Here is a 25170-nt window from a genome sequence, read left to right as displayed (position 1 = left end):
AAGCATTGGGTGAAATTTGAAGCTTCTAGCTGTTAAAATGGGGCCGAAATCGCAAAAAAAATATATATACTATATATATATACTATATATACCATCATATATATATTATATATATCACCGATCTCTATGATTTTTTGACACACCAATATATACTATATACGTAAGCAATCGGTGAAATTTGAAGCTTCTAGCTGTTAAAATGGTGCTGAAATTGCAAAAAAAAAAAATTATATAGAATATATACCACGGATCTCTATGATTTTTTCACGCAAAAATATATACTATATACGTAAGCAATTGTTGAAATTTCAAGCTTATAGGTGTTAAAATGGGGTGAAATTGCGCAAAGATTCTTATCTGAACAATCGGTTGTATAAGATATATACTATATATACCACCGGTCTCTATGATTTTTTCAGACAACAATATATGCTATACACGTAAGCATTTGGTGAATTTGGACATATCAAAACGATTTTTAAGGTAAATATAAAATAAACAAATAAGAACGGGACTGTCTTCGGCTGTGCCGAAGACTACATACCTTTCATGAATGGGGCTGAACAAAAATCTTATCCCGTTCGTAATCTCCGAATAATCGGATGTATAAGATAAGAAATATATAGTGAACAGATCTACATACCTAAACGATTTTTAAGATAAATATAAAATAAAAAACAGATAGGTACCTTGTGTGAGGATGCAAAGTTTCAGGTTTTTTGTGGTCTGCGTGTAAAAACTATGACTACGAATCACGTATTTCAACAATATATGACGTAAACGTAACTATTTGATGAAATATGATGAATTTTGAAGCTTCTAGCCGCAAAAAAGGGGCAAAAATTACAGTTTATATGGGGTAAATAATATATATACCACCGAACTCTATGATTTTTTCAGACAACAATATATGCTATATACGTAAGCATTTGGTGAAATTTGAAGCTTCTTGCTGTTAAAATGGGGCAGAAATTGCGTAAAGTTTCTTATCTGAACAATCGGTTGTATGAGATATATACTATATATACCAACGATCTCAATGATTTTTTCAGACAACAATATATGCTATACACGTAAGCATTTGGTGAAATTTGAACATATCTAAATGATTTTTAAGATAAATATAAAATAAAAAATAGGTAGGTACTTTGTGTGAGGATGCAAAGCTTCACGTTTTTTGTGGTCTGTATGTAAAAATATGACTGCGATTCACGTATTTTAAAAATATATTACGTAAACGTAACTATTTGATGAAATTTGATGAATTTTGGAGCTTCTAGCCGTAAAAAAGGGGCAAAAATGACAGTTTATATGAAGTATATAACATATATACCACCGATCTCTATGATTTTTTTCAGACAACAATATATGCTATATACGTAAGCATTTGGTGAAATTTGAAGCTTCTAGCTGTTAAAACCGGGCAGAAATTGCGCAAAGTTTCTTATCTGAACAGTCGGTTGTATGAGATATATACTATGTATACCACCGATCTCAATGATTTTTTCAGACATAAATATATGCTATACACGTAAGCATTTGGTGCAATTTGAAGCTTCTAGCTGTTAAAAGGGGGCCGTAATCGCAAAAAAATATGTATATACTATATATATATACTATATATACCATCATATATATATTATATATATCACCGATCTCTATGATTTTTTGACAAAACAATATATTCTTATTTATATAAGTAAGCAATCGGTGAAATTTGAAGCTTATAGCTGTTAGAATGGGGTAGAAATTGTGAAAAGTTTCTTATCTGAACAATCGGTTGTATGAGATATATAATATATATACCACCGATCGCAATGATTCTTTCAGACAACAATATACGCTATATACGTAAGCATTCGGTGAAATTTGAAGCTTCTAGCTGTTAAAATAGCACTAAAATTGCGAAAATATATATATATACTATATATATATATATATATACTGTATATACCACCATATATATGCTATTTATACCACCGATTTTTATGATTTTTTCAGACAACAATATATGTTAAATTGAGTAATATATGCCAAAAATCCTCTTTTTCTGAAAAATCGGTTGTATGGAGGATATATGCTATAGTGGTCCGATGCGGCCGGTTTCGACAAATGTCTAATCGGACACCCAAATACACCCGCTCACCAAATTTTATCAAGATATCTCAAACATTGAGGGACTAGTTTGCATACAAACAGACAGACGGACAGACGGACATGGCTAAACCAACTCAGCTCTTCATCCTGATTATTTCGGTATACTTAATGGTAGGTTTATCTATTTTCCTTTAAGGACTTACAATTTTGGGTTTCGTGACGAAATTAATATACCATTTCATTTTCATGAAAGTTATAAAAATAGGTAGGTACTTTGTGTGAGGATGCAAAGCTTCACGTTTTTTGTGGTCTGCATGTAAAAGCTATGACTACGAATCACGTATTTCAAAAATATATGACGTAAACGTAACTATTTGATGAAATTTGATGAATTTTGAAGCTTCTAGCCGTAAAAAGGGACAAAAATTACAGTTTATATGGGGTATATAATATATATACCACCGATCGCTATGATTTTTTCAGACAACAATATATGCTATAATCGTAAGCATTTGGTAAAACTTGAAGCATCTAGCTGTTAAAATGGGACAGAAATTGCGCAAAATTTCTTATTTGAACAATCGGTTGTATTAGATATATACTATGTATACCACCGATCTCAATGATTTTTGCAGACATCAATATATGCTATACACGTAAGCATTTGGTGAAATTTGAAGCTTCTAGCTGTTAAAATGGGGCTGAAATTGGAAAAAAAATATATATACTATATATACCATCATATATATATTATATATATCACCGATCTCTATGATTTTTTGACACAACAATATATGCTATATACGTAAGCAATTGGTGAAATTTGAAGCTTATAGCTATTAAAATGGGGTAGAAATTGCGAAAAGATTCTTATCTGAACAATCGGTTGTATGAGATACATATTATATACAACCGATCTCTATGATTTTTTCAGACAACAATATATGCTATATACGTAAGCATTCGGTTAAATTTGAAGCTTCTAGCTGTTAAAATGGGGCTAAAATTGCGAAAAGATATATATACTATATATATATTATATATACTATATATACCACCATATATATACTATATATACCACCGATCTTTATGATTTTTTCAGACAACAATATATGCTATATACGTAAGCATTCGTTGAAATTTGAAGCCTCTAGCTCTTAAAATAGGACAGTAATTACGAAAAGTTTCTTATCTGAACAATCGGTTGTGGGGGATATATACTATATATACCAACGATCTCAATGATTTTTTCAGACAACAATATATGCTATACAGGTAAGCATTTGGTGAAATTTGAACATATCTAAATGATTTTTAAGATAAATATAAAATAAAAAATAGGTAGGTACTTTGTGTGAGGATGCAAAGCTTCACGTTTTTTGTGGTCTGCATGTAAAAACTATTACTACGAATCACGTATTTTAAAAATATATTACGTAAACGTAACTATTTGATGAATTTTGAAGCTTCTAGCCGTAAAAAAGGGGCAAACATGACAGTTTATATGAAGTATATAATATATATACCACCGATCTCTATGATTTTTTCAGACAACAATATATGCTATATACGTAAGCATTTGGTGAAAGCTTCTAGCTGTTAAAACGGGGCAGAAATTGCTCAAAGTTTCTTATCTGAACAATGGGGTGTATGAGATATATACTATGTATACCACCGATCTCAATGATTTTTTCAGACATAAATATATGCTATAAACCTAAGCATTTGGTGAAATTTGAAGCTTCTAGCTCTTAAAATGGGGCCGAAATCGCAAAAAAATATATATAAACTATATATATATATATACTGTATATACCACCATATATATGCAATTTATACCACCGATCTTTATGATTTTTTCAGACAACAATATATGCTATACACGTAAGCATTCGGTGAAATTTGAAGCTTCTAGCTGTTAAAATGTTAACATGGGACTAAAATTGCGAAAATATATATATATAATATATTTGGTGTTTGCTTGTCGCAAAATAAAAGAATATGTTTTTATGCTGGTCCGGTGAGAACTGAACTAACTGGACTGACTGCTTTGCGTTTTCTTTTTACTAAGTCACGTCATGTTTTTCAACGAATGACGACGATGGAAAGCAAAAGCAATAAGTAAAGACAGAGCGCTCTCACCATCGTTTATTAAATTGTAACGGAGTGAATATTAAATGAGAAGTAAAACTAGTTCTTACAGTGGCCAAAGAAGATGAATTATAATTATAAAATAAATGTTTCGTTGTGATGCTGGAAGCACCACATATATATATATATATATATATATATATATATATATATATATATACTGTATATACCACCATATATATGCTATTTATAACACCGATCTTTATGATTTTTTCAGACAACAATATATGCTATATGTGTAAACATTTGGTGAAATTTGAAGTCTCTAGCTCTTAAAATAGGGCAGTAATTACGAAAAGTTTCTTATCTGAACAATCGGTTGTGGGGGATATATACTATATATACGACCAATCTCATCAATTTTTTCAGGCAACAATATGTGCAATATACGAAATTATATGGTGAAGTTTGAAGCTTCAACCTGTTAAATTGAGTAAGATATGACAAAAATCCTCTTTTTCTGAAAAATCGGTTGTATGGAGGATATATGCTATAGTTGTCCGATCGGGCCGGTTCCGACGAATCTCTAATCGGACACCCAAATACACCCGCTCACCAAATTTTATCAAGATATCTCAAAAACTGAGGGACTAGTTTGCATACAAACAGACAGACGGACAGACGGACATGGCTAAATCAACTCAGCTCTTCATCCTGATTATTTCGGTATACTTAATGGTGGGTCTATCTATTTTCCTTTAAGGACTTACTCTTGAAATTTATTTTGATACTACCGACTGTTTTGTTTTTATGTATAATTTTCTTTAATCGGGTTTCCAGTCAAAATAATCAGAAAAACGCCTTTATTATTTTATTGCCGACGTTTCGACCGTTAATTGTGGTCTTCTTCAGGGCCTAGTTACAATTTTAAAGAAATTAAAATAACTCAATTTAGTTTCGCAGTTCTATAGAATTAAATTTACATATATATATGGACATTCGATTGACAAACAATTCTTACTTAAAAATCTCTGCGTTCTTCTTCGTCAGGTTTTCTTTATATATATGTGTTTCGAAATAAAACATAGTCACTTTAATACTCAATTAAAGGGAACGGAAATTATTTTACAATTTAAAATTACTATTTTCAATACACAAACCACAATTTATACTTCAAACTCTAATTTGTATGTAAGTACATATGTATACATATTTGACGTTTGTTGATCACCGGCGAATTCAGTGCAGTTTCATTTTAGTATGCACGCATAGATGTCGCTAATATTTCTTGCTTCTATACTTCTTTTGTTTACACATTGTTTGTCTGCTTTTATGTGTATTTCTTCCAGAAGCATTCTCTTTTGCCAGTTTGTTTCTCTTGCTATTACTTTGGCATTATCAAAATCAAATTTGTGCCCAAAAGTAATGGCATGGTGAGCAAGAGCGCTTTTTTCTGTTCGTTTGTTTTCAACATCTTTGCTGTGTTGTCCCAATCGTTTGTATTGTTGTTGTCTTGAAATTTATGCTTATATCTCTTGAGATATCTTTGGATTTACAAGAACACTTTCTATACCACACTTGCTTTTGGTACCCAATGATTTATTTATTGAGATGTTTACTCGAACGCAGTTAAAAAGCAAGTCAAGTCGATTTCATTTGAACAAGATGAAATTATGTACAAAGAACATAGAATAATAAAAAACAGTGTTGCATGAATATGGTCGTTGTATATAAGTGTGCCGTGCAATATATTTCAACAATTTAAATTAATACACAAATAATTTAGCTTAAACCTAACAATTTAGTAAATTTATCGTGACTAGGTCTAGCCAAATTCTTAGTTAATATATCTGCTACCATGTTACTACTGCAACAATATTTTAATTCAATTTCGCCTCCTCTATAAGCATTTCTAACATAATGATACTTGATGTCAATATGTTTACTCCTTGAATGATATACCGGGTTCTTAACAAGATTCATGGCGCTTATGTTGTCACCATTCACTACAATCGCTTTCGGACATTGAATTTTCATTTCATTCAGTAGCTGCTTTAAATAAATTGCCTCCTTTGCTGCAGCTGTTAAAGCCATAAACTCCGCTTCGGTACTACTCAATGCTACTGTTGCCTGTTTTTTCGATTCATACGAAAATTCGCAACCAGCGAAGAAAAATGCGTAACCAGTATAAGATTTTCGATCGCTGCCATCGCCGCCCCAATCTGCATCAACAAAACCTTCTATGTCTTTTCCGGTGCTATAGTATCTTAGTTGTTTGTCTTGCGTAGTGTGTAGATAACGCAAGATTCGTTTCGCTGCTGCCATATGCTCTGAATGTGGATCGTTGTAACGTTGAGCAAGTTTACATACTGAGTGTAAAATATCCGGCCGTGTACATATGGCTAAGTACATCAATGACCCAACTAACGACTGATATTTTGTTTGATCACCCTTCTGACACTCACTTTTGTGACAATTAACTTGATGCCCTGCATCTAATGGAACTGTAATTGGCCTGCAATCATTCATTCCATATTCACTCAACAATTTACGTATATGTGATTTTTGTCCAATACATATAGGCCCTGTTTCCCCATCACGATCTATTTCCATACTCAAAAAATGTTGTACAGGTCCTTTGTCGACTACCTCGACTTCATCGGAAATACTTTTCTTTATTTGTTGTATCTGTTTATATTCAGAACTCGCTATCAACAAATCATCTACATAGATTGCTATTATGCTGACATTACCATCACTCTGTTTTACATACACACAAGGTTCACTCTCACATGCTTTGAAACCTATCTTCTTTAAAATACTGTCAATCTTAATATTCCATTTCGCTCTGACTGTTTAAGGCCATACAATGCTTTCTTTAACTTTAAATAATGATTTGGGAAACGTTTATCTACGAACATCTCTGGCTGGTACATATATATTTCATCACACAACTCACTGTTCAAGTACGCGTTTGATACATCCATTTGGTGTAGATGTGAACCAAATTCAGCCGCTATTGCAAAAAGCATTCTTATTGTGCTATATCGTACCACCGGAGAAAATGTCTCATTATAATTTACGCCATAAGTTTGAGAACAACCTTTCGCAACTAATCTTGCTTTGAAACGCTCTACATGGCCATTTTTATCTTTCTTTAAAGTAAATACCCATTTGCTACGTACCGCCTTTTGGCTCTTAGGTAATTCCGAAATTTGCCACGTATCATTTTTTAACAATGATTCATATTCATTTTGCATAGCTCTATACCATTCATTACTGTATTTAGTTGCCATAGCTTCTTGTACTGTATCAGGTATCTGAATGCCTTCATACTTCATTATGTTTAAATAATTATATACTTTTTTTGGTCTACCTCTTGATCCGCTACGATAAAGACTTGGTCTACCACGGCCTCTCTTTACATTTTCCACAGTATGTGCTTCTTCTTCTTCATCTGACTCGGCTGATTCAAATTCATTTTCGCTGTTTACTGTCGATGCTGCTTTTTGCATTTCATCTTCGTCTGTATTTACATTCGTATTTACATATTTATCGCCACTGTTGTGCTGTATGACCACTTCAAGTACCTGTGTACCATCTTGTACACCATCAGCTGTATTTTTAGCTGAACAATAATCATTACGTGGTATTGACGTCATACTTTCAACAAAGAACACATCTCTGCTGACAATCAATCGCCTAGCTTCACTATCATACAACCGATATGCCTTCGATGTATCAGAGTAACCCACAAATATGTACTCTTTTCCCTTTGCTTTGAACTTATTATTTTGTCGCTTATCTAATGCAATTGCAACTGAACCAAAAATACGTAAATGAGATACCGTCGGCTTATAATTATGCCATACTTCCAATGGGGTTTGCGCATATAACGCCCTTGTTGGTGACCGGTTTCGTAAATAAGCTGCAGTATTCACAGCCTCTGCCCATAACGATTCACTTACACCTGAACTCAGCAACATACATCTTGCCATTTCGATAAGAGTTCGTTAAACCGCTCTGCCACACCATTCTGCTGGGGTGTGTAGGGCACGGTAAGCTGTCTCACTATACCATTATCTTTTAAATATTTGTCAAAAGCATTATTAATAAATTCTGTACCATTATCGCTACGCAGAATCTTAAGTTTTTTACCAGTCTGGCACTCAGCCATAATCTTAAATTCTTTAAACTTTTCAAAGACTTCATTTTTGTTCGCAAAAAAATAAACAAATACATACCGCGACTTGTCGTCAACGAAAGTCAACACATATTTTGCGCCACCAATTGATTCATTTCTCATAGGGCCACATACATCTGTATGTACTAAACCGTACAAATCATATCTTTTGGTATGCTCACATTCAGTCCCCGCACCATTTGTTTGTCGTTCAAAGATTTTATGCTAGCAAAATTGAGATGGCCATAACGAGAATGCCATTTATTTGCCTCTTCAACAGATTTCCTTGCAAAAAACAGTGTGTTTTTATTTGCTTCAAATATAAACAAATCACTGACCTTATTTGCACGTTAAATTGTGCCTCCGTGCTTGTTCTTGATTGTTGCCGCGATTCCGTAAAATTCCACGATGTACCCACTGTTGACTGCCCTTGAAACTGATACAAAGTTGCATTGCAACCCTTGCACATACAAAACGTTCACTAGTGTTACGTCAAACTTGTTGGATTTCAACCGCACAACTCCTCTGCCTCTAGCCAACATCTTGTTGTCGCCAGCTAGTATGATTTCTTCTTCATATTTCTCAAATTCAACGAACATATTTCGATTACAACATAAATGTGATGAGGCGCCACTGTCGACGCACCAAACGTCTGCATTTAATACGTTTTCATTTACTGTTGCTAATAATCCGTTCTTGTTATTGTAGTTGTCGCCTTTCTGATGATTTTGTTGTTGTTTCTCTCTGCACTCGGCTGCAAAGTGGCCTTTCTTGCCGCAACTGAAACATTTTGAATTTTGACGCTTGTTTCTTTGATTGTTTTTGTTGTTGTTGTTGTTTGATGTACCCGACCGTGTGTTTATCTGTTCATTTTTTGCTGTATATTTTGCGCACGTATTTTCGCGCACCATAAATGCTTGTGCGTTGCCTTCTGCATTTTCAGACTTCGTACACTTGCGTCGCTCGCCTTCTTCAATTAGCTTAATCTTTACAGCATTTAGCTTTGGAAGATCATCTCTTGATTCCAATGCTACCACCAAATTTTCCAAAGGTTTTTGCAAACTTGCGAGTAGCATTATCACTAAGAACTCATCTTGAAGCGTTACGCCAATTTCTCCAAGCTTCTCTGCCACTGACACAAAGTTACACACATATTGTTGCACGCACTCACCATCGGTCATACGCATTCCAAGTAAGCGTTTGAATAGCGTTACTTTTCGTATTGGCCCTTTTGGTCTGTGCACATCGCGTAGGGTATTCCAAGATTCATTTGCCGTCGTACAATTTTTGATGTGGTTTATCTGCATAACGCCAATGCTTAAAATAATTGTAGCAGATGCTTTTTCATCTTTAGCTTTCCATGCAAAAACTTCTTTATTGTAGCCTTTTTCCGCAGGCTCTGGACAAGCTTCACTACCAGAAGTTACTGCCCACAATTCTTGATGTATTAGTACACTCTTGAGCTGGATGCTCCAAGAGTCATAATTGGACTCATCCAATTTCGCAATATTGAACAGAGACGAACTCATCGTTGCTATACACACTTATTGTATACGTATTTCTTTTTGGCAACTATCTCGAACTTGTTATTTTCTAGGTACCAAGGAATTTGCACCTGGTCCCATAACCTCTTGAAATGTATGCTTATATCTCTTGAGATATCTTTGGATTTACAAGAACACTTTCTATACCACACTTGCTTCTGGTACCTAATGAAGAAAAACAAGTTACTTTGATTATAATATATTTATTGAGATGTTTACTCGAACGCAGTTAAAAAGCGAGTCAAGTCGATTTCATTTGAACAAGATGAAATTATGTACAAAGAACATAAAAAAAAAAAAAAAAAAGAACATAGAATAATAAAAAACAGTGTTGCATGAATATGGTCGTTCTATATAAGTGTGCCGTGCAATATATTTCAACACTTACAATTTGGGTTCCGTGACGAAATTAATATACCATTTCATTTTCATGAAAGGTAAAAAAATAGGTAGGTACTTTGTGTGAGGATGCAAAGCTTCACGTTTTTTGTGGTCTGCATGTAAAAACTATGACTACCAATCACGTATTTCAAAAATATATGACGTAAACGTGCCTATTTGATGAAATTTGATGAATTTTGAAGCTTCTAGCCGTAAAAAAGGGGCAAAAATGACAGTTTATATGGGGTATATAATGTATATACCACCGATCGCTATGATTTTTTCAGACAACAATATATGCTATATACGTAAGCATTTGGTGAAACTTTAAGCTTCAAGCTGTTAAAATGGGGCAGAAATTGCGCAAAGTTTCTTATCTGAACAATCGGTTGTATGAGATATATACTATGTATACCAGCGATCTCAATGATTTTTTCAGACATCAATATATGCTATACACGTAAGTATTTGGTGAAATTTGAAGCTTCTAGCTGTTAAATTGGGCTGAAATTGCAAAAAAAAAATATATATATATACTATATATATATATACTATATATACCATCATATATATAATATATATATCACCGATCTCTATGATTTTTTGACACAACAATTTATACTATATACGTAAGCAATCGGTGAAATTTGAAGCTTATAGCTGTTAAAATGGGGTAGAAATTGCGAAAAGTTTCTTATCTGAACAATCGGTTGTATGAGATATATATTATATATACAACCGATCTATATGATTTTTTCAGACAACAATATATGCTATATACGTAAGCATGCGGTGAAATTTGAAGCTTATAGCTGTTAAAATGGGGCTCAAATTTCGAAAATATATATATATACTATATATACCAGCATATCTCTCTAGCACTTAAAATAGGGCAGTAATTACGAAAAGTTTCTTATCTGAACAATCGGTTTTGGGGGATATATACTATATCTCATATATACCGATATATACCGATCTCATCAATTTTTTCAGGCTACAATATGTGCAATATACGAAATATATGGTGAAGTTTGAAGCTTCAATCTGTTAAATTGAGTAAGATATGACAATAATCCTCTTTTTATGAAAAATCGGTTGTATGGAGGATATATACTATAGTGGTCCAATCCGGCCGGTTCCGACAAATCTCTAATCAAACACCCAAATACACCCGCTCACCAAATTTTATCAAGATATCTCAAAAATTGAGGGACTAGTTTGCATACAAACAGACAGACGGACAGACGGACATGGCTAAATCAACTCAGCTCTTTATCCTGATTATTTCGGTATACTTAATGGTGGGTCTATCTATTTTCCTTTAAGGACTTACAATTTTGGGTTTCGTGACGAAATTAATATACCATTTCATTTTCATGAAAGGTATAAAAATAGGTAGGTACTTTGTGTGAGGATGCAAAGCTTCACGTTTTTTGTGGTCTGCATGTAAAAACTATGACTACGAATCACGTATTTCAAAAATATATGACGTAAACGTAACTATTTGATGAAATTTGATGAATTGTGAAGCTTCTGGTCGTAAAAAGTGGCAAAAATGACAGTTTATATGGGGTATATAATATATATACCACCGATCGCTATGATTTTTTCAGACAACAATATATGCTATATACGTATGCATTTGGTGAAACTTGAAGCTTCTAGCTGTTAAAATGGGGCACAAATTGCGCAAAGTTTCTTATCTGAACAATCGTTTGTATGAGATATATATTATATATACAACCGATCTCTATGATTTTTTCAGACAACAATATATGCTATATACGTAAGCATTCGGTGAAATTTGAAGCTTCTAGCTGTTAAAATGGGGCTAAAATTGCGAAAAGGTATATATATACTATATATATACTATATATACCACCATATATATACTATATATACCACCGATCTTTATGATTTTTTCAGACAACAATATATGCTATATACGTAAGCATTTGTTGAAATTTGAAGCCTCTAGCTCTTAAAATAGGGCAGTAATTACGAAAAGTTTCTTATCTGAACAATCGGTTGTGGGGGATATATACTATATATACGACCGATGTCATCAATTTTTTCAGGCTACAATATGTGCAATATACGAAATTATATGGTGAAGTTTGAAGTTTCAATCTGTTAAATTGAGTAAGGTATGACAAAAATCCTCTTTTTCTGAAAAATCGGTTGTATGGAGGATATATGCTGTAGTGGTCCGAATTGGCCGGTTCCGACAAATGTCTAATCGGACACCCAAATACACCCGCTCGCCAAATTTTATTAAGATATCTCAAAAATTGAGGGACTAGGTTGCATACAAACAGACAGACGGACAGACGGACATGGCTAAATCAACTCAGCTCTTCATTCTGATTAATTCGGTATACTTAATGGTGGGTCTGTCTATTTTCCTTTAAGGACTTACATTTTTGGGTTTCGTGACGAAATTAATATACCATTTCATTTTCATGAAAGGTATAAAAATAGTTGGTACTTTGTGTGAGGATGCAAAGCTTCAAGTTTTTTGTGGTCTGCATGTAAAAACTATGACTTATTTCAAAAATATATGACGTAAACGTAACTATTTGATGAAATTTGATGAATTTTGAAGTTTCTAGCCGTAAAAATGGGCAAAAATGACAGTTTATATATATATATATATACCCCATATATAATATTTTTATTTATTTATTTATTTATTTATTATTTAAAGTCGACGACAAGCTATGGTCGACTGCATAATATAAAAGATATATAAATATACAACTCAAAAGATAAAATTTAAGATATATCGAGATTTCAACAATGTTATATTACAAACAAAGAAATATTAATGAACATTACTATTTAATTTCAAAATATAATAATAATAAGAAATATGAGTAGAAATAAGATCTTATGCCGAAATCTTATACTGGCGGAATGCATCAGATTCCGCTCAGCGTGATTTCGGAATGCAGAGGATTCCAATCTCCCTGTTGGAATGCAACAAGATTCCAATCAGCATGTCATGGGAATCCGGCAGTGCTAAGAGTAGTGTAATGAGGATACGCCATCACAAGGCATAAAAAAGTAACATGACCTGTGTTGTTGGAATGCACCGGATTCCAATCAGCTCGATGCCTGGCCCATAAGATTATACTGCCGGAATGCATACGATTCCGGTCAGTGACTCGTGAAAAAGCATGTTTTTTACGTTGTTGGAATGCACCAGATTCCAATCAACACAGTACTGTCTTGTTCCTTCTTAATGATACATGTTGATAAATGTTCCTCCATCCTTAAGCGAGATAGTTCCTGTTTTTTATCGAAGGAATAAAATGCCGGCAAATTAAATTAGCTTGTATTTCTTAAATTAGATAGGCAAGTATTGCATTACGTATAGTGGCAAAAGTACATTCAAGACTGATGCAGCTATACAAGTCATTGTAGTGCGCGCACCAGATAAGAAGAGGATTATTTTTAGCAAAGTTTCGTCGACAAAGGGGTAAATAGAAAGGAACGTAGTGTCTGGATACTCTAGGGGGAACCGCAAAAAACAAGCGGCTGAGAAGGTCCTCGGAATCAATTTCTCCAATAATGAGCTTATGGATGAACAACACCCCCAGTAATATTCTCCGATTTTCCAGAGTGGGTAAGTTAATAAGAAGAAGTCTACTTCTGTATGGAGGAAGGTGGAGACTTGAGTCCCAATTAAGGCCGCGCAATGCAAATATCAAAACTTGCTTTTGAACTGACTCAAGACGCTTTATATGCTTTTGGGAAACAGGGGACCAAACGCATGAGCATTACTCGAGTATTGGACGAACCAGCGATGTGTAAAGAACCTTAGTGAGGTACGGATCATCGAACTCTTTAGCCCATCTTTTAACAAATCCAAGTAAACCCAACGCTTTGTTGGCTATAGATGAAATATGCATGTTAAAATTCAATTTCGGATCAAAAAGGACACCTAGATCATTTGCAACAGATATACGCTCCAAAGGCGTACCATCTATTACATAAGATTTCAATGCTGGCTTCACTCGGTGAAATGTCATATGCTTACATTTAGAGCAATTTAAAGCAAGTAAATTTGTTGTGCACCAACACTGGAACGAGTCCAAGTCGGCCTGAAGAAGATCCAAGGAACTCAAATCGGTAGGACAGTAAGTGTAGCAAAGTTTTACATCATCCGCATACATTATAGTATGGGAATATAATATTGTCTGTGGCAAGTCATTAATGAAAAGGGCAAAGAGCAAAGGGCCTAGATGACTTCCCTGGGGTACGCCGGAGGAAACTCCGAACGAATCCGACAGATTGCACTTGAACAGGACTTTTTGGGTCCGGTTAGAAATATAGCTTTTCAGCGACATTAATAGGTGAAACGGAAAGCTCAGTAAATCAAACCGATCGCTATGATATTTTCAGACAACAATATATGCTATATACGTAAGCATTTCGTGAAACTTGAAGCTTCTAGCTGTTAAAATGGGGCAGAAATTGCGCAAAGTTTCTTATCTGAACAATCGGTTGTATGAGATATATATTATATATACAACCGATCTCTATGATCTTTTCAGACAACAATATATGATATATACGTAAGCATTTGCTAAAACTTGAAGCTTCTAGCTGTTAAAATGGCGCAGAAATTGCGTAAAGTTTCTTATCTGAACAAACGGTTGTATGAGATATATACTATATATATATATGTGATATATATATATATATATGAGATATATACACCGATCTCAATGATTTTTGCAGACATCAATATATGCTATATACGTAAGCATTCGGTGAAATTTGAAGCTTCTAGCTGTTAAAATGGGGTAGAAATTACGAAAAGTTTCTTATCTGAACAATCGAGGGTATGAGATATATATTATATATACAACCGATCTCTATGATCTTTTCAGACAACAATATATGATATATACGTAAGCGTTTGGTAAAACTTGAAGCTTCTAGCTGTTAAAATGTGGCAGAAATTGCGTAAAGTTTCTTATCTGAACAATCGGTTGTATGAGATATATACTATATATATATATGAGATATATATATATATGAGATATATACACCGATCTCAATGATTTTTTCAGACATCAATATATGCTATATACGTAAGCATTCGGTGAAATTTGAAGCTTCTAGCTGTTAAAATGGGGCTAAAATTTCGAAAATATTTATATATACTATATATACCACCATATATATACTATATATACCACCGATCTTTATGATTTTTTCAGACAACAATATATGCTATATGTGTAAGCATTCGTTGAAATTTGAAGCCTCTAGCTCTTAAAATAGGGCAGTAATTACAAAAAGTTTCTTATCTGAACAATCGGTTTGGGGGGATATATACTATATATACGACCGATCTCATCAATTTTTTCAGGCTACAATATGTGCAATATACGAAATTATATGGTGAAGGTTGAAGCTTCAATCTATTAAATTGAGTAATATATGACAAAAATCCTCTTTTTCTGAAAAATCGGTTGTATGGAGGATATATGCTATAGTGGTCCGATGCGGCCGGTTCCGACAAATGTCTAATCGGACACCCAGATACACCCGCTCACCAAATTTTATCAAGATATCTCAAACATTGAGGGACTAGTTTGCATACAAACAGACAGACGGACAGACGGACATGGCTAAACCAACTCAGCTCTTCATCCTGATTATTTCGGTATACTTAATGGTAGGTCTATCTATTTTCCTTTAAGGACTTACAATTTTGGGTTTCGTGACGAAATTAATATACCATTTCATTTTCATGAAAGGTATAAAAATAGGTAGGTACTTTGTGTGAGGATACAAAGCTTCACGTTTTTTGTGGTCTGCATGTAAAACTATGACTACGAATCACGTATTTCAAAAATATATGACGTAAACGTAACTATTTGATGAAATTTGATGAATTTTGAAGCTTCTAGCCGTAAAAAGGGGCAAAAATTACAGTTAATATGGGGTATATAATATATATACCACCGATCGCTATGATTTTTTCAGACAACAATATATGCTATATACGTAAGCACTTGGTGAAACTTGAAGCTTCTAGCTGTTAAAATGGGACAGAAATTGCGCAAAGTTTCTTATTTGAACAATCGGTTGTATGAGATATATACTATGTATACCACCGATCTCAATGATTTTTGCAGACATCAATTTATGCTATACACGTAAGCATTTGGTGAAATTTGAAGCTTCTAGCTGTTAAAATGGGGTAGAAATTGCGAAAAGCGTCTTATCTGAACAATCGGTTGTATGAGATATATACTATATATATATATGAGATATATATATATATATATATGAGATATATACACCGATCTCAATGATTTTTTCAGACATCAATATATGCTATACACGTAAGCATTTGGTGAAATTTGAAGCTTCTAGCTGTTAAAATGGGGCTGAAATTGCAAAAAAAAAATATATATATACTATATATATGTATATACTATATATACCATCATATATATATTATATATATCACCGATCTCTATGATTTTTTGACACAACCATATATACTATATACGTAAGCAACCGGTAAAACTTGAAGCTTCTAGCTGTTAAAATGGGACAGAAATTGCGCAAAGTTTCTTATTTGAACAATCGGTTGTATGAGATATATACTATGTATACCACCGATCTCAATGATTTTTGCAGACATCAATATATGCTATACACGTAAGCATTTGGTGAAATTTGAAGCTTCTAGCTGTTAAAATGGGGTAGAAATTGCGAAAAGCGTCTTAACTGAACAATCGGTTGTATGAGATATATACTATATATATATATGAGATATATATATATATATATGAGATATATACACAGATCTCAATGATTTTTGCAGACATCAATATATGCTATATACGTAAGCATTCGGTGAAATTTGAAGCTTCTAGCTGTTAAAATGGGGTAGAAATTGCGAAAAGTTTCTTATCTGAACAATCGAGGGTATGAGATATATATTATATATACAACCGATCTCTATGATCTTTTCAGACAACAATATATGATATATACGTAAGCGTTTGGTAGCTTCTAGCTGTTAAAATGTGGCAGAAATTGCGTAAAGTTTCTTATCTGAACAATCGGTTGTATGAGATATATACTATATATATATATGAGATATATATATATATGAGATATATACACCGATCTCAATGATTTTTTCAGACATCAATATATGCTATATACGTAAGCATTCGGTCAAATTTGAAGCTTCTAGCTGTTAAAATGGGGCAATTTTAGCCCTAGATATATATACTATATATATATACTATATATACCACCATATATATACTATATATACCACCGATCTTTATGAGTTTTTCAGACAACAATATATGCTATATACGTAAGCATTCGTTGAAATTTGAAGCCTCTAGCTCTTAAAATAGGGCAGTAATTACGAAAAGTTTCTTATCTGAACAATCGGTTGTGGGGGATATATGCTATATATACGACCGATCTCATCAATTTTTTCAGGCTACAATATGTGCTATATACGAATTTATATGGTGAAGGTTGAAGCTTCAATCTGTTAAATTGAGTAATATATGACAAAAATCCTCTTTTTCTGAAAAATCGGTTGTATGGAGGATATATGCTATAGTGGTCTGATCCGGCCGGTTCCGACTAATGTCTAATCGGACACTTAAATACACACGCTCACCAAATTTTATCAAGATATCTCAAAAATTGAAGGACTAGTTTACATACAAACAGACAGACGGACAGACGGACATGGCTAAATCAACTCAGCTCTTCGTCCTGATTATTTCTGTATACTTAATGGTGGGTCTATCTATTTTCCTTTAAGGACTTACAATTTTGGGTTTCGTGACGAAATTAATATACCATTTCATTTTGATGAAAGTTATAAAAATAGGTAGGTACTTTGTGTGAGGATGCAAAGCTTCACGTTTTTTGTGGTCTGCATGTAAAAACTATGACTACGAAGCACGTATTTCAAAAACATATGACGCAAACGTAACTATTTGATGAAATTTGATGAATTTTGAAGCTTCTAGCCGTAAAAAAGGGGCAAAAATGACAGTTTATATGGGGTATATAATATATATACCAGCGATCGCTATGATCTTTTCAGACAACAATATATGCTATATAAGTAAGCATTTGGTGAAACTTGAAGCTTCTAGCTGTTAAAATGTGGCATACTATATATAACACCATATATATACTATATATACCACCGATCTTTATGATTTTTTCAGACAACAATATATGCTATATGTGTAAGCATTCGTTGAAATTTGAAGCTTCTAGCTCTTAAAATAGAGCAGTAATTACGAAAAGTTTCTTATCTGAACAATCGGTTGTGGGGGATATATACTATATATACCACCGATCTCATCAATTTTTTCAGGCTACAATATGTGCAATATACGAAATTATATGGTGAAGTTTGAAGCTTCAATCTGTTAAATTGAGTAAGATATGACAAAAATCCTCTTTTTTTGAAAAGTCGGTTGCATGGAGGATATATGCTATAGTGGTCCGATGCGGCCGGTTCCGATAAATGTCTAATCGGACACCCAAATACACCCGTTCACCAAATTTTATCAAGATATCTCAAACATTGAGGGACTAGTTTGCATACAAACAGACAGACGGACAGACGGACATGGCTAAATCAACTCAGCTCTTCATCCTGATTATTTCGGTATACTTAATGGTGGGTCTATCTATTTTCCTTTAAGGAAAATAAGCTTCTAGCTGTTAAAATGGGGCTGAAATTGCAAAAAAAAAATATATATAATATATATATATATATACTATATATACCATCATATATATATTATATATACCACCGATCTCTATGATTTTTTGACACAACAATATATACTATATACGTAAGCAATCGGTGAAAATTGAAGCTTATAGCTGTTAAAATGGGGTAGAAATTGCGAAAAGTTTCTTATCTGAACAATCGGTTGTATGAGATATATATTATGCATACCACCGATCGCTATGATTTTTTCAGACAACAATATATGCTATATACGTAAGCATTTGGTGAAACTTGAAGCTTCTAGCTGTTAAAGTGAGGCATAAATTGCGCAAGGTTTGTTATCTGAACAATCGGTTGTATGAGATATATACTATGCATACCACCGATCGCTATGATTTTTTCAGACAACAATATATGCTATATACGTAAGCATTTGGTGAAACTTGAAGCTTCTAGCTGTTAAAATGGCGCATAAATTGCGCAAGGTTTCTTATCTGAACAATCGGTTGTATGAGATATATACTATGCATACAACCGATCTCTATGATTTTTCAGACAACAATACATGCTATATACGTAAGCATTCGGTTAAATTTGAAGCTTCTAGCTGTTAAAATGGGGCTAAAATTGCGAAAATATATATATATATACTATATATATATATTATATATACCACCATATATATACTATATATACCACCGATCTTTATGATTTTTTCAGACAAAAATATATGCTATATACGTAAGCATTCGTTGAAATTTGAAGCCTCTAGCTCTTGTTGTTGTTGTTGTTGTAGCAATGCTCGCCCCACCTAATAGCCGCGACCGATCACAAATTGTCATCAATATCCTCTAACGGGAGTCCAAGGAAACTTGCCGTTTCAACAGGGGTGGACCATAAGGAAAGGGGTGTTAGAGGCGTTGGTTCCACATTACAATTAAAGAGATGGTTGGTGTCATGTGGGGACACATTGCAAGCAGGGCATACATTTTGTATGTCGAGGTTGATTCTGGATAGGTAAGAGTTTAACCTGTTACAGTATCCAGAACGAAGTTGAGCAAGAGTGACACGCGTTTCCCTGGGGAGTATGCGTTCCTCTTCTGCGAGTTCTGGATATTTTTCTTCAAGTACTGGATTCACCGGGCAATTCCTGACATAAAGTTTCGACGCCTGTCTATGGAGTTCACCAAGGACCTGCTTGTGTGACTCCTTAGGCCCCTAGGCGGTGCTGGTTCGTCAATCAGATGTCTGTTGGGATGCCCAGGTTTCTGGGTATTCAACAGAAACTGTTTGGTCAGCATCTCATTTCTCTCCCTGATGGGGAGTATTCTCGCCTCATTATGCGGCTCTAGCTCTTAAAATAGGGCAGTAATTACGAAAAGTTTCTTATCTGAACAATCGAGGGTATGAGATATATATTATATATACAACCGATCTCTATGATCTTTTCAGACAACAATATATGATATATACGTAAGCGTTTGGTAGCTTCTAGCTGTTAAAATGTGGCAGAAATTGCGTAAAGTTTCTTATCTGAACAATCGGTTGTATGAGATATATACTATATATATATATGAGATATATATATATATGAGATATATACACCGATCTCAATGATTTTTTCAGACATCAATATATGCTATATACGTAAGCATTCGGTCAAATTTGAAGCTTCTAGCTGTTAAAATGGGGCAATTTTAGCCCTAGATATATATACTATATATATATACTATATATACCACCATATATATACTATATATACCACCGATCTTTATGAGTTTTTCAGACAACAATATATGCTATATACGTAAGCATTCGTTGAAATTTGAAGCCTCTAGCTCTTAAAATAGGGCAGTAATTACGAAAAGTTTCTTATCTGAACAATCGGTTGTGGGGGATATATGCTATATATACGACCGATCTCATCAATTTTTTCAGGCTACAATATGTGCTATATACGAATTTATATGGTGAAGGTTGAAGCTTCAATCTGTTAAATTGAGTAATATATGACAAAAATCCTCTTTTTCTGAAAAATTGGTTGTATGGAGGATATATGCTATAGTGGTCCGATCCGGCCGGTTCCGACAAATGTCTAATCGGACAGCCAAATACACCCGCTCACCAAATTTTATCAAGATATCTCAAAAATTGAGGGACTAGTTTGCATACAAACAGACAGACGGACAGACGGACATGGCTAAATCAACTAAGCTCTTCATCCTGATTATTTCGGTATACTTAATGGTGGGTCTATCTATTTTTCTTTAAGCACTCACAATTTTGGTCTTCGTGACGAAATTAATATACCATTTCATTTTCATGAAAGGTATCAAAAGAGGTAGGTACTTTGTGTGAGGATGCAAAGCTTCACGTTTTTTGTGGTCTGCATGTAAAAACTATGACTACGAATGACGTAAACGTAACTATTTGATGAAATTTGATGAATTTTGAAGCTTCTAGCCGTAAAAATGGGGCAAAAATGACAGTTTATATGGGGTATATAATATATATACCACCGATCGCTATGATTTTTTCAGACAACAATATATGTTATATATGTAAGCATTTGGTGAAACTTGAAGCTTCTAGCTGTTAAAATCTGAAATTGCAAAAAAAAATATATATATACTATATATACCATCATATATATATTATATATACCACCGATCTCTATAATTTTTTACACAACAATACATACTATATACGTAAGCAATCGGTGAAATTTGAAGCTTATAGCTTTTAAAATGGGGTAGAAATTGCGAAAAGTTTCTTATCTGAACAATCGGTTGTATGAGATATATATTATATGTACAACCGATCTCTATAATTTTTCAGACAACAATATATGCTATATATGTAAGCATTCGTTGAAATTTGAAGCCACTAGCTCTTAAAATAGGGCAGTAATTACGAAAAGTTTCTTATCTGAACAATCGGTTGTGGGGGATATATACTATATATTCGACCGATCTCATCGATTTTTTCAGGCTAATATATGTGCAACATACGAAATTATATGGTGAAGTTCGAAGCTTCAATCTGTTAAATTGAGTAAGATATGACAAAAATCCTCTTTTTCTGAAAAATCGGTTGTTTGGTGTATACTTAATGGTGGGTCTATCTATTTTCCTTTAAGGTCTTACAATTTTGGGTTTCGTGACGAAATTAATATACCATTTCATTTTCATGAAAGGTATAAAAATAGGTAGGTACTTTGTGTGAGGATGCAAAGCTTCAAGTTTTTTGTGGTCTGCATGTAAAAACTTTGACTACGTATCACGTATTTCAAAAATATATGACGTAAACGTAACTATTTGTTGAAATTTGATGAATTTTGAAGCTTCTAGCCGTAAAAAAGGGGCAAAAATGACAGTTTATATGGGGTATATAATATATATACCACCGATCGCTATGATTTTTTCAGACGACAATATATGCTATATACGTAAGCATTTGGTGAAACTTGAAGCTTCTAGCTGTAAAAATGGGGCAGAAATTGCGCAAAGTTTCTTATCTGAACAATCGGTTGTATGAGATATATACTATGCATACCACCGATCTCAATGATTTTGCAGACATCAATATATGCTATACACGTAAGCATTTGGTGAAATTTGAAGCTTCTAGCTGTTAAAATTTGAAATTGCAAAAAAAAAAATATATATACTATATATATATACTATATATACCATCACATATATATTATATATATCACCGATCTCTATGAGTTTTTGACACAACAATATATACTATATACGTAAGCAATCGGTGAAATTTGAAACTTATAGCTGTTAAAATGGGGTAGAAATTGCGAAAAGTTTCTTATCTGAATAATCGGTTGTATGAGATATATATTATATATACAACCGATCTCTATGACTTTTTCAGACAACAATACATGCTATATACGTAAGCATTCGGTTAAATTTGAAGCTTCTAGCTGTTAAAATGGGGCTAAAATTGCGAAAATATATATATATACTATATATATATACTATATATAACACCATATATATAAACTATATATACCACCGATCTTTATGATTTTTTCAGACAACAATATATCCTATATACGTAAGCATTCGTTGAAATTTTAAGCCTCTAGCTCTTAAAATAAGGCAGTAATTACGAAAAGTTTCTTATCTGAACAATCGGTTGAGGGGATATATACTATATATACGACCGATCTTATCAATTTTTTCAGGCTACAATATGTGCAATATACGAAATTATATGGGGAAGTTTGAAGCTCCAATCTGTTAAATTGAGTAAGATATGACAAAAATCATCTTTTTCTGAAAAATCGGTTGTATGGAGGATATATGCTATAGTGGTCCGATCCGGCCGGTTCCGACAAGTGTCTAATCGGACACCCAAATACACCCGCTCACCAAATTTTATCAAGATATCTCAAAAATTGAGGGACTAGTTTGCATACAAACAGACAGACGGACAGACGGACAGACGGACATGGCTAAATCAACTCAGCTCTTCATCCTGATTATTTCGGTATACTTAATGGTGGGTCTATCTATTTTCCTTTAAGGACTTACAATTTTGGGTTTCGTGACGAAATTAATATACCATTTCATTTTCATGAAAGTTATAATAAAATTAAAGAAAAAAAAACTTTTTTAAAAATAAGCTTTTATTATTGGTTAATAAAATTAACTAAAAAGTAAACAATAAATTGACTCTAAAGAAATATAACACTTTATAAGTTCATTGTAAGCTTTAACGATAATTAGGCTTTTTCGTCTGCGACAAAAGAATTCTATATTGTACATAAATATATATTTTTAACATTAAAACTTTACACCTAAATTATTAAACCTTACAGTTTATATCACAGTTCTAATTGTTGTCGCAGACGAAAAAGCCTAATTATCGTTAAAGCTTACAATGAACTTATAAAGTGTTATATTTCTTTAGAGTCAATTTATTGTTTACTTTTTAGTTAATTTTATTAACCAATAATAAAAGCTTATTTTTAAAAAAGTTTTTTTATACTCAGTTGAGCAGAGCTCACAGAGTATATTAAGTTTGATTGGATAACGGTTGGTTGTACATATATAAAGGAATCGAGATAGATATAGACTTCCATATATCAAAATAATCAGGATCGAAAAAAAATTTGATTGAGCCATGTCCGTCCGTTAACACGATAACTTGAGTAAATTTTGAGGTATCTTGATGAAATTTGGTATGTAGGTTCCTGAGCACTTATCTCAGATCGCTATTTAAAATGAATGATATCGGACTATAACCACGCCCACTTTTTCGATATCGAAAATTTCGAAAAACCGAAAAAGTGCGATAATTCATTACAAAAGACAGATAAAGCGACGAAACTTGGTAGATGGGTTGACTTTGTAACGCAGAATAGAAAATTCGTAAGATTTTGGACAATGGGCGTGGCACCGCCCACTTTTACAAGAAGGTAATTTAAAAGTTTTGCAAGCTATAATTTGGCAGTCGTTGAAGATATCATGATGAAATTTGGCAGGAACGTTACTACCATTATTTTATATGTGCTAAATAAAAATTAGCAAAATTGGATGAGGAACACGCCCACTTTTTAAAAAAAAATTTTTTTTAATTCAAATTTTAACAAAAAATTTAATATCTTTACTGTATATAAGTAAATTAAGTCAAAATTCAACTCCAGTAATGATATGATGCAACAAAATACAAAAATAAAAGAAAATTTCAAAATGGGCGTGGCTCCGCCCATTTTCATTTAGTTTGTCTAGAATACTTTTATTGCCATAAGTCGAACAAAAATTTACCAATCCTTCTCAAATTTGGTAGGAGCATAGATTCTATGACGGTAACTGTTCTCTGTGAAAATGGGCGAAATCGGTGGAAGCCACGCCCAGTTTTTATACACAGTCCACCGTCTGTCCTTCCGCTCGGCCGTTAACACAATAACTTGAGCAAAATCCGATATATCTTTACTAAACTTAGCCCACGTACTTACCTGAACTCACTTTTTCTTGGTATAAAAAATGGGCGAAATCTGACCATAACCACGCCCACTTTATCGATATCGAAAATTACGAAAAATGAAAAAAATGCCATAATTCTATACCAAATACGAAAAAAGGGATGAA

The sequence above is a fragment of the Eurosta solidaginis genome, chromosome X (assembly GCF_040869045.1).
Source record: "Eurosta solidaginis isolate ZX-2024a chromosome X, ASM4086904v1, whole genome shotgun sequence".
Classification (NCBI taxonomy): Eukaryota; Metazoa; Arthropoda; class Insecta; order Diptera; family Tephritidae; genus Eurosta; species Eurosta solidaginis.
This window is presented reverse-complemented; position numbering follows the sequence as displayed.